Source organism: Falco peregrinus, chromosome 17 (assembly GCF_023634155.1).
Source record: "Falco peregrinus isolate bFalPer1 chromosome 17, bFalPer1.pri, whole genome shotgun sequence".
NCBI lineage: Eukaryota > Metazoa > Chordata > Aves > Falconiformes > Falconidae > Falco > Falco peregrinus.
The window spans coordinates 2385204-2397355 of record NC_073737.1 but is presented as its reverse complement, the minus strand read 5'-3'; the positions used below and the strand labels follow the sequence as shown (position 1 = coordinate 2397355).

General features: G+C 49.7%; 1 protein-coding gene across 4 annotated transcripts in view; it reads right to left on the bottom strand.

Annotated features, from left to right (window-relative positions):
• PPP3CC (protein phosphatase 3 catalytic subunit gamma) overlaps positions 1–12152 on the bottom strand; it is a 36084-nt gene that overhangs the window by 22819 nt on the left and 1113 nt on the right. The gene's annotated exons all lie outside the window — the stretch shown is intronic.

Here is a 12152-nt window from a genome sequence, read left to right as displayed (position 1 = left end):
CGGTGCACCCAGAGCTGTCGAGCACTTCAAAAGCTTCGTGGGGGCTGCATGAAAAAATCCTCCACGCACCAGAGAGTCACGAGAAGCATGCACTGGAGCCCGAGCGCTGGGAAAACCGAAACCCAGCGATGCCGCTTTCCCCCATGCAGCAGGGGATGAGGACGAGTACTTAAGTAATTAGTGTTGTCAAAGTAAGTAATCCTGTTAGCCAGCATCACCTGTCTAAGGGCTGTAGTCAGTTTGGTGCAAGTGGTTATGTGATGCACAAATATCCACTTTTTTTTTTTTTTTTTAAAGATCTGAATTCTATCCTTATTAACGCCCAGTTCTGCTGGAGTGACCGCCACGGCGGGAGGGTGCGGAGGAAGGGGGCTCCTCCAGCAGCCAGCCTGGCAAAAGCTGCCCTGAAATCTCACACCCCCAGGGCAGCGAGAAGGCTGGAGGAGTCTCGCCCACTTTCTGCACCTATTTGCAAAACAGGGAAATAACTCCTTACCTCACCAAAAAAATGCCGTGGCTAGTCGCAGAGCACCCAGGCAGCCCGATGACCCAGGGTGCTAAGCTCCTCCTCGGAGCCAGCTCCTTCCATACGCTGCCTACAGACCATAATTCATGAAAACGACGGATAAAACATCCGCAACACTGAGCAGCCGACGCTGTGATCTTCGTGCCATCTTCCCTTTGTATACAAAACCATGTGTTGCACCCAGTCTAGTTCCAATTGTGAAATCTTTAGGTCTGGGACTTAAAATTTCACAAGGGCATCAAAACACACTCTGTAGGCTACTCCTGAGAGGAGACTACAGCTCCCACTCTACTAACAGGCCACATGCCAAAAAAAAAAAAAAAAAAAAAAAAAGGACACAAATGCAAGTAAACTTTTGAGGTGTAAAATGGATTAAAAGGTCAGCTGTGCTCAGGGGACTTAAGTAAAATTAAGAGGATAGGGATATTTTTGCTAGACTGCCACGCAAGGCTCCATTGGCTGCAGAGTTAACACAGATTTTATTCGCTGGTCCAGGAGCAAGGGGGTACTCGCAGCACTCTGAGAGGGCATGGATAGTTAAGGATGGGGAGAATTTGACAAAAAGCTGCTTCTCTACCACCAGCTCTACAAAATTGGAGCATCACAGCCCATTTATTCACCCCTCAGTGCAAAACGACTCTACTCCTCCAGGAGAAAAGCATGCGTTGCATTTCCACATCCACACTTAAGCTGTGCCCCAATTAAGCTTCATCACGGCTCTTCCAGCACGGACTGGGTCGGACCACGTAACCTATCACCCATCTTTGTAAGAGAGCGCTTGAAACAAAGCAAAGATCCTCTCCTCCCCGGACTGGAGGCAGCAGCAGCAGACAGAGCAGGGCTGACCCATCCACGTCTCCAGAAAGAGCCAGTACCACGGAAGAGAAAATAAAGTGATCCTCAAGTTATTGTTTATATTATCTGAGAGTCCCTTGGATGACTGTACAAAGCAGCACAGCGAGATTCATTACTGAAAAAGGAGCAAGTGCTATTTGCCTGAAGTGGCAGCTACAGCAAAACTCCGTCTGTTCCCCGAGTGGCTGGGGCTCAGATGAAAAGGCGTCAACCCCTCACACTGGGGCGTGTGGGGCTTCACGTCCAAAAAATCCCCCAGGAATATTAAACATCCTCATTAACAAACTTGAGAGATTTCTCTGCAACTCCTGACACCCATCTGGAAGTGAATGTGAAGGGCACTGAATGCAACAGCCCCTTTCCCTGCTTGCTCCTCATCAAAGGAATGATATTACAGATAAATAGTTGAACAGATGGTTACAGATGCACTTTGGGGAGGGAAAGAAAAAAAAAAAAAGTACATTTTGGGCATTCTGAAGCAGCCAGTACAGCTCAGACAAAACTAAGCACAAGAAAGCCATCTTTTCTTAGACGCAAGGTACTAACAGCTTCCAATTACTGCACCCTCTTCCACCCAGTGCTTGGAAGGCATCTGAAATATTTGACTGACGTTCAGCTAAGAGTTTGACGACTGGGGATGACAGATGTCCATCTGCCACAACGGAGATCTGACCGCTGAGGAAGCCGGACCTGGCTGTCAAAGGTAGAAATGTTCACAGGGAAAAGTCTGCAAGGGAGCCGTCCGTACCTTGCTTTGAAAGGCGGAGAGAAAGCTGCCTCCTGTGTTGAGCTGTGCATAGCATGAGCAGCAGGTCAGGGGGTTGGTGTGGTTTTTTTGGTTGGTTTTTTTTTTTTCCCCCAATTTCCAAATAGCCCAATGTTATTTTTATCAGACGTTTCTATTCCCATTCACACCTAACCTACATTCGTCTATTCAAAGTTGAGTCCAGGGCTCAAAGGGAGCCAGCTAAAGGTAATAATCTGGAGAAGTTCAGCAACGAAAGGCAACAGCCGTGCCATTTTGTGCTTGCAAAAAGCTTAAGTTTCAGGATCGTGCAGAGCTTTCACAGTCATTAATGGGGAACAAAACCCTGGAGGCAAGTGATGGATGTCACTGTTACCTACAGCAACGCTCCAGCCACCTTGCTCCAGTGCTTCTCTATCAGGGGGTCCAGACCAAAAAGCAAGGATGGGTTGAACCCCAGCAGCTTGTGTAAGCTTGGCAAATTTAAACTTGCTGTTAGTCCTAATATTTATTAGCAATTACCCAATTTCCCATGGAATAATCTTTATTTTCTCAAAATTATGAACCATACAAATTCCTGGTCGCAAAATGCCGAGATGTCTTTGCTTTAAGAATCCCTTTGCCGGTTTGCATGACATTTTCTCTCCCCTGGGGTGCCTCAGGGCAAGTTTACATGAGAGTCTGCAAAAACAGATGTATGCTCAATACCAATTTTTCAAAGCCTAGACCATGCCCTGACAAATAATCTGTGTCATTTTTCAGTCCGAAGCAGTGCTGGCACAGGCACCCTGACCCTGCTATGTCAGAGAACTGCTGCTCTCTCCAGCTACAAGAAGCTACGTGGAAACAAAGTGATCTCGAAGTGGAGCAATACCTCCTACCACCTGAGAAAATAAGTAACTTCTCCACTTTCCACTGGACTATGCTAACATAACACTAGTATCTCAATAGGGTCACCAAGTAAAGCAAACACCTTCCTTGCATAAATGCAGCAAGAGCCAGAAATAATTACTATTGCCATTTCTCGTCTGCCCTCCTCCAAATTTCTGCATGTCCTTTTTACCCTTCCGAGGGCAGCAATTTTCCTTTCTTGCTACGAGTAAGAAATCCCAGATTTCAGAAGCTCCAAAGACGCGCAAATGGAGCAACAAAACCCCCAAACAAACAACAACAAAGTTTTGTTTCTCAGCCCTCGAAGAACTGCAGAAGGACCCAGACTTATGCCCAGCTCCTGCACTGAGCATCGACCAAAACCACCACACATCCCATCCCCGTTAGCAGAGATTATCTGGCACACGAGACTTTGGGTATCTTTCTCACCCATTTTGCAAGTCTGAACTCCTACTGAATGGCAGCTCCTTCACATATACAGGAGCATTAAATGCAGTTCTTAACGCCCCAGTTTTATCCAAAACTAGCCAGAGCCGTGCTGCCGGAGTTGAAGCCGGCCTCCCAGTGTGCAACTGGTTCAGAGAGCTCGGTCTGACCCTTACCTTGAGCCAGATTCCTTTTTGTAGGACAGTCAGACTATCTCCTCACAATAACCCTAAAAATACTTGTATTGTACATTGAATTCTATCAAGCTGAATGATTTCTTCGAAGGGGGAGAGACACCGTCATCGCAATACTAGGCTCGAGCAAAACTGAGAAAGACGAATCAACTGAACCGTTCCCCTCAGCAAATCTGCCTTTACCTGATTAACTACTTTTCAGTCATTCAAGGAGTAACACCCAAAATTTTCAGGCCACGCTGACTTTTGGTTACTAGAATCTGGCACACGCAGCCTTTGCAGAAGCCAGGTGCATTTAATTCCAAAAAAAGCAAGCGACAGCCTTCTGCATCAAAATGCAAGTACAAATATCACGTGTGCCAAACGAGCGTAACCCGGGCCACGCTTAAAGCTCCCCCAGACCAGCAGAAATATTTAGCGCAAAGCCAAGAGGCTAGAAAACCATAAAACTACCTAAATCAAAATCCCTCTGTGCATTTTGGAAGCCATAAAGCTTCCGAAACCTTACAGCTACCTGAACTATGCTGCTCACAGACTCCTAAAAACTTCACTTGCAACTGAATTGAAATCCTTAAAGTGTTCTGCTGGCAAAACATCTAGCATGGCCAGTAAATAGTGTTATCAGGCTAGGAAAAAAGAAAAGGTGCCTTTGTCAAAGTAAACCACGGCTACTCAAGGAGGGTTCACCAACAGAGCTGCGTGCCAAGTTGGGCACGGTGGGCAAGCCCAGAGGCAGATATGGTGGCCCCTTGCCGAGCTGCTGTCTCCTAAGGTGGAGCCGGCACCCTGCTCCCTCTCCGCGCTCCTCAAGGAGCCGGGCGAGATTAAAACAGTGAGTATTTAATTAGAACAGAGGCGACTTAAGACTGTCACCGCACATCAGCTGCCCAGCTCAGCCAGGAGAGCTGCTGCAAAGCTTTCGCAGCACCATTCAGCTCTTCACACCGGGGTTTCTGCCCCCCACCAAAACCGAAGCCAAACCTCAGCTGCAGCCGAGACCCAGATCCATGCTGCAGTGTTGGTCTTGCTCCTGTCAAAGCACTCTGCAGCTCAGAGATGGTCTCAAAATGCACTTGGTGGGCAATGAACTTCCTCAACCTCTTCGGGAGGGATGCAGATGTTAAAATCAGACTTGCCTTGCAAGGTCTGCTGAGCTTCCAGCACCTGCATTGCTATGTGTAGGTTTGTCTCTTAATGACCAGCACTGATGCGGATTTGCCTGGGATTGTCATTGAGACAATCTGCCCAGAGCCAAGTCTTCTGCTGGGAACACGGGTTCCTTACATCACCGAGTGCCGGCTCACCAGCCACTGTCAAGGAGAGCACATAAGCCCTCAATACCAGCCTGGGAAAAAAAAAAATTAAAAAAAAAAATCTCTTTTGAGACCCTCACGCTCTATAGGCTTTGCAGCAGTTAAAAATCTATGTATTCCTACAAAAGAATCGCTCAACAGCACACCGACCCACAGCAAACCTGGCACCTTCCTCAGGTCCCTCAGTGGGATGGTCTCTTGGCCAACTCGAGGGAGTCACTGCTAAGCTTGAGCGAAAAAAAAGAAAAGGAAAAGAAAAAGGCCGAGGTCTATAGCAAACAGCTGCAGCTACTTAAAAAAAGTGAGCTCACCAAAGGAGACGGGAGGGGATTCCTAGATGTCAGCACGCAGGGAAATTCACCACCTGTTTCACAAGGTTAGCAAGCTGCCAGCGGGTCCACTAATAGATCATTAATACAAGAACAGCGGGGTCTTTGTGTCAAAGGCAAATCCCCCACCTGCTGGTAAATGTAAACCTGACCCCACGGCCGGCAGCGCAGGCGAGGGGGTGCTGGCTCCAGTTTTAAAGCCACTTTACGCAGACACAATTTTGCACATTGCGTACTTTCAAGATCTTGCTTGGGATGACGTTGCAGGCAGCAATCGGCAGCTCCACGTGGGAAACCTTAACAAAACAGGGTTGATTTAGATGAAATATAAGGAAGAAATTCTGTGCTCTGAGGGTGGCACGATGCTGGCACGGGCTGCCCAGAGCAGCTGTGGGTGCCCCATCCCTGGCAGTGCCCAGGGCCCTGCTGGACGGGGCTGGGGGATGCTGGAAGGGGTCCCTGCCTGTGGCAGGGGGTTGGAACCGATGGTCTTTAAGGTCCCTTCTGACCCAAACCATTATGATTCTATGAAATAACACCCAGAAGCACTCACACTGGAGCCCAAGCACACTATGGTGGAAGCACACTGAGCCCAGCCTGCAGGCCCTTGGAGAAGCGACTGTTTCATCGTGTGCAGCACAAGGCGGTCACACCATCGACAAACGAGAATTTGAGCGCTTCGAACCACCACGGCGGCAAACCCCCCCGACCAATTCACACACAACCGGGGGTCTCAGCCTCTCTTCTCTTCCCATCTCGTGCCCCGACCTGAGGCTTCATTCACACCAAGGCTTTGTGCTTCAACCCGAGCTGCATTTGCACCGGATCAAAACAGCACTGGTTAAAACATTTCTTGCAACGCACTGACTCCAGCGTTTGACATTTATACCCACACATCACCTTCTAACCACGCAGAGGTGCAGACAGTCTGAAGGGAGCTGCAAACTAATTAAAATCTTCCCAGTGGCCACACTGGAGATGAGCCAGAGCAGTTTTCTTGCAAACCAAAGAGTAAGGAGCCTGATAAATGGGCTAAATAAGTTCCAGCCATGCAGACCTTCACGTGCCAGCGATGGAGCTCGATGGCAGGAGCCCCCAGTTATCGCTCAACCAGCAAAACTAGTCCTCTGTGCTTCTGTTCAGGGTCTTTCCCCAGGGAAACCTTTGAGATATCCATCTAAAACATCACCATTGGGATAATATTCTTACTACTGCTTGAGAAGCCATTTTACCGTGTCTGCTATACCTCAGCAGCTGGCAAAAGGGAGTATTTTCGAGAGCAGGCTAGGAAACCAAAGACTCTCAGTTGACACCACTTCTCCCTGTCCTCCTGAAATTCACCCCAAACCACTTGTCTTACAGAGGGGAGGTCCTTGCACGCTCTCTCATCAGATCCGGCTTGGAGCAGGGAAAGTGCTTTACGCTCACATACAGCCACGACCACTGCAAAGGTATTTATTCACTGGAGCAGGTGGAAGCACTCAGAAGCCAGGAGATTGATGTAGACTTCTGGAGAGATAAAGCCCACAAGCCCTCTCACGGTGGCATACCCAGGCTCCCAGCTGGAGGAGGTCACATTACTCAACACGCTCACATCCACCTCTGCTCCTAATGGAAATGCAGCGAGATCCTATTAAGGCTTCATAGCTGGAGATGCTGCAGCTAGAGACGGCAGCGAGGTTTTGCTTCGGAGGTCTGAAGTCAGAGCGCAGCCCAGAGAGCCTGACGCTCCTCCTCCCTGCCAGTGAAATCCTCAAAAGTTGCACTGAGATTTCTTTTCCCTACTGCTTTTGAGCACCCTCTGCACACAGGAGCACCCACCCTTCATCCTCCATCTCACCTCTGCTCCGTGCCACCCTAACCAGAGATGGCCTGGGTGCAGAGCTGCTCCTCATCCCTCCCTCTTCCCTTCCACCAAGCTCCCTGTCCTGAAGGGTTTTCCCAGTACACTTGACCCGGCTCTCAAGTGTCATCGGTATATGCCTCTTCGGCACCGCAAGCCTGCCAGACCGGCCTCCAAGAGCCATTCAGAGCCAAGCCTTGCATTATAGGATAATGCTGATACCTTTACGTAGCCTGTTTCCTTGCTCCTGCTTCTTAATGATGCCTAATTCCATTACCATCCAAGACATGAACGCACCGTGCATCTAGTAAAAACACCTGCCAGCCCAACGCAATCTGCAGAGGAGCGCAAGGGATCAAACAGGGAACACCTGGAAAACCAGCCAAGCCGGGAAGGATCCCGGACAAATATAGGTCTCCAAGGAGTATCTTTAGATTAGCAGGCCACTCTGCCCCCACCGAGACCCCAGGATTTACCTAAATAGCTCCCTTCATCACAAGCAGCCCAGGGTTCATCGCTATTTTAAGCCAGCACCCTGCCCTACTTCCTAAGGAACAGCCTGCCTTCTCCTGCCCATGCAACCGAACGAGCACCAAACACGTTACAGCTAGAGGAGACAGATTCTTCTCAACTCTTCCCTCTTTTATGAAATGAAAAATAGCGTTTCGGCACGGTACCTAGCTAACCCAGGCTTAACTGCTATAGAACGGGCTTTCCAAGCAGCCGGCACGACCTCAAACAGGGAAACTGGGATTAACCTTTCAGAGGCTGACGGCTGGATAGCAGGGAAACAGAAAAAAAACCCACCACATTTAAAACAGGGGGCTCCAGAGGGGCACGACCTTCCCTCCCCTCCGCCCCACCTCCAGCACCGACCCGAAGCCCCTGGCGTGATTCCTAGAGAGAAATAAATAAATAAATAAAAAAGACAGCCCACTGTGCTCTCCCTGGTGCCTTAATGCAGTTTTCTAACCAGGTTTTAGTAGCCAAGGCTAGCACTGGGGTCTAGGTTTTGCCACCAGCAGTGGCATTTCTGTGAATCAGCCTGGCAGCAGAGCATCGCCGTTACAGGCTGCAGAGAGAGCTAGCTCCGGGAAGTTTCACGCACAAAACCAGGGGGCCGCCGGCCCTGTCTGTGGCAGACAAGGGCTACATGAAGCCTATTAGAGCTGAACAGCTTGCACCACCCTAAGATGTTTGCAGAAGTGCCGCTTCGCACTGCATTTGACTTCTGATTCATTTTTGGATGAAGTGCCGCATGATCTGGCAAAATCAGCACCGATTCCGTAACACCTGGTCTCAGCGCAGCCAGAAACCTGCCCCTTTTGCTAGCACACCCCACTTACAAATAACAAAGCATCTTTTCTGCAAGAAAGACCCCCAAAATACCAGGTTCCCACGTAATTCGGAGAGATCTTAAGGGGCTCATGCCTTAAGGGCTGTCTACACTCAGGACCTTCTTGAGCTCTGTCCAGACAAGTGGCTGTATTATGACACAACTTGCTTTTTAGAGATCCCACCACCACATCTTGACTCTGGTGGTATTTGCACTTTTCCTCTGGCATGCCTGAGGTCTGAGAGCATGCACCTTGGCCTTTACCTCCATTTGTAGCCATTTTCACAGCTCCTTCCTCCCTCCATCCCTCCCCCCACCCCTCCAAGTACTCTTTATTAGCTACAAAATCGCAACACTAAACAAACCCAACCAACTAAAACATTACCAAAGACAAGCATGAAACAGGCGGCAACCACAGCGATGGTACTACGCTTTTCTTTTCAACAGCCACCATTTCCCTTGTATTGCAGATTTGCCCAAGCCTTCCTTTGCTTTGCAGGCCATCATAAAGCTATTTTGACTTTTATATCAGTGCATGCTCTGTCATAAAAATTCTCTGCAGCTCCCAACCTGCCATGACTGGAGGAAGCCCAATGCTCTAACCACCCAACTGCATTTCAAGAGCAGGAGTTTTCTATTAAAAACAAGGTAGGAAGAAAGCCACCACGCACTTTTCATACACCGAAAGCATCTTCAGCCAGTGAGACGAACTAGCACACCCTCTGAACCCTATCCACCCGGCAGCAGCGCAGGGGAAGCTCTCCAAAGCCTCTGAAGATGGCATTTATTGATCTGATGCTGGTTTTTTGGCTCCCCAGAGGCACGGCTTCTGTTGAAGGCACCGGGAGCCTCGCTGAACAAATCCCATGGGATTGGGCTCCATGCGTCTAGCAGCAACTCTGCCACGCTACAAAGGCAGGGGCTGACCACGTGGAGAGAAGGGGAGCAGCTCACTGGGCATTTTCTGCTCCAGCATGACTTCACCCAAGCTGAACAGGCAGGTGGTGTGAGGCACTGCTGCGGTAAGCGTGCTCAGATTGCCCTGCCACTCCGTCATTCCCAAAACCCTCGGTTCAAGTATTGAACAGACGATCTACAACGTATCTGGGAGGTTCACGCCACTAATCAGCCAGCCAAGATGTAAGAGAGCATCACGTCAGGGGTCCCACATCCCCCCATACACACCTTAAACGTCTTCCAGCTGGAAAAATACAAACAAGAAATGCAGAAAGGTGCCTGAAGAAGCCAAAGGGCTTATGAGAGGGCAGCAAAGCACAAACTTGATAAACCCACTTGCTTACAGGACACCTTTAGCTACACCGTCTCAGCACTGGTTCCAGCTTTACCACCACTGCACAATTCCCCAGTATCAACACACTGATGGTGGCTCAGTCTGCCTAACTGGAGAAAAGCAGAAACCTAACGGTCCTTCATAAAACACAGCACAGGCACTATTGAACAGCACGTGAATTAGGCACGTCACCGGCTAGCAACAGACACACAACGGCTGCCAAAAAAAAAAAAGAGGGCACCAGATCCTAGCTGCTCCTTGTTCACCAGCTTTCTCACACTGCAACGCTTTAATAACACACACGTATAGAAAAATCGCTCTCGGTTGGCTGCTCAGGCTCAGCCAGATGTTGAAATACCGATACCCTGGGGTTTTTTTAAAAGAATTTTTCACCAATGCCAACTGCAAACACGGTGAGCTGGGCTGCCTTCCACCATTCAGCCATCCTCACGTGTCTTTGGAAAGGATCCTCACAGCACGCAGCCGCGCTCACCGCTGCCGTCGCGTCCCCGAGGATGTCACACCTTGCGGGCGTGACTCGCTGGAGGCGGAATGAAGCAGGATCACTTCTGTGCAGCAAAAAGCTCTGCAGGTTTGTGTGCACGGGGTCCGGGAGGGGGAAAGCACCCACCACGCCTGGGTCCTGAGCTCCAACACCCAACCTACATGCATCAGGGGGACTGCAGCAGCCCAAGGCGTCGCACACACCTGCCTGCATCATGTGTGTTTCCACCAGTTTCCATCAGGATCCACCAGTTAATTCCAGCCTGTCCTTCGGGCTAACGCAGGTAACCGGACCCAGCTAACCACTCAGATTTCCAGCATAACCACCCCAAGCGCTCTCAGGAGAGCGCCAAGTTTGAACGTTAATGATCTCGGTTAGCATCAGTTTGCTGCTACAACTGGGCTACTAAAAAGCAATTCTTGACGTACCCCAGAATTAGAGATTTTAATAATGAAGCTACCCGAGCACAAGCTTAAGCACAAAACCGAGGCAAATGGAAACACTGTACTTCTCCTGACTAAACATAATTATAGTTAACATTTCTGCAGGGCTCTAGAGATGTAAATATATAGGTTAAACATAGTTAAAATTCTCCATCCTACTTAATTGTAGGCACTATTGAACAAAATTAGCTTTTATCTTCAGGTTTAAATTATTAATAACCACGAACAATGTCACCACCTTTAAACAATAACCACAGCCACAGAATCAAATACTCCTCCCCAGACTTCCAGAGGCACTCAAATGAGCATCCCCAGCGTACCTGGGGGAAATCAAATGCTCTCCGTGACAAGTTCCCCTGGCTCTCGGAGCACGAGAGCGCGCGGAGCGAGCAGGCTGCAGCCAACGCCACCAGCCTCCACCCCACCTGGCTACGGACTAATTACCAAAATTAACGGCGGCCACCCGGATACGGCAGGGTTGTCAAGCCCCCGAGCGGCGTTGGTAAGGTTGGCAGGATTGCTGGTAGGGTTTTCCCAGGATCTGGAAGCCCCAGCAGCAGGGACAGTGCGTCGGTACGGACGGCTCAGCTGAATCATAATGGCTGCATTGACATTACCTTCCCCGAACAAGGCCAACCTAAACACACGCAGCTGCCTGGGATTTAGCAGGAGATTTACGGTTTGCACCGGCCACGCGGGCTGCCTGCAGACCTATAAATCACCAAGCCACACGCGCCCGCTCTGGGGAAGACCCCGGGTCCCCCAAATCCATGAGCTTTCCAACCTTACGCCGAAAGCAACCCATAAAAAGCACCCGCGGGCAGCACGGAGCTAACCAAGCCCGGGGGGCCTCAAAGTCCAGGCTGCCACCCTAGTCCACTTTCCCTTCATTTGAGGCCACGGTTATTAACATCGAAACATGTGACCGGCCACATGACAGGCTAAAAAAAAAAAAATAAAAATAAAAAAATAAATAAATCATCACTTGGATCCATCCAGAGGAGACGGTAGAGATGGCAGCATGCATCTATCTGGTGGGGGCACCTCTGTATCCGTATTTTATAATCGTTCCTGGGAAACCGCTGCTTTCATCAGCCGGCTCGGGGCAGCGCGACTGCCTGCAAGGCTCCAAGCCATCCGGGCAAGAAGCTTTAATAACCGGGCGATTGTATAACTTTGACAGCCGGGTGCCCCTCGGCTACAGCGCTGGGTGCCGAGCAAAAGTTTAAGCAAGCGAAGGCGCGCAGTGGATGTCCCCCGCTGCGTGGGGATGATAATGGCACTAGATCAATTAGGGCAGCGAAATGTACATCACACGAGCCTCCTCCTAATCCAGGAGTTTCTCAGCTAACGTATTTCTCTCCTCGTTAGCTGCTTGGGTGTCTTCTGCTCTTTCAAAAATAGTACCTACTATAACGGGTCCTGAAGAGGGGGCCAGCTGGCACCCGCCTCGGG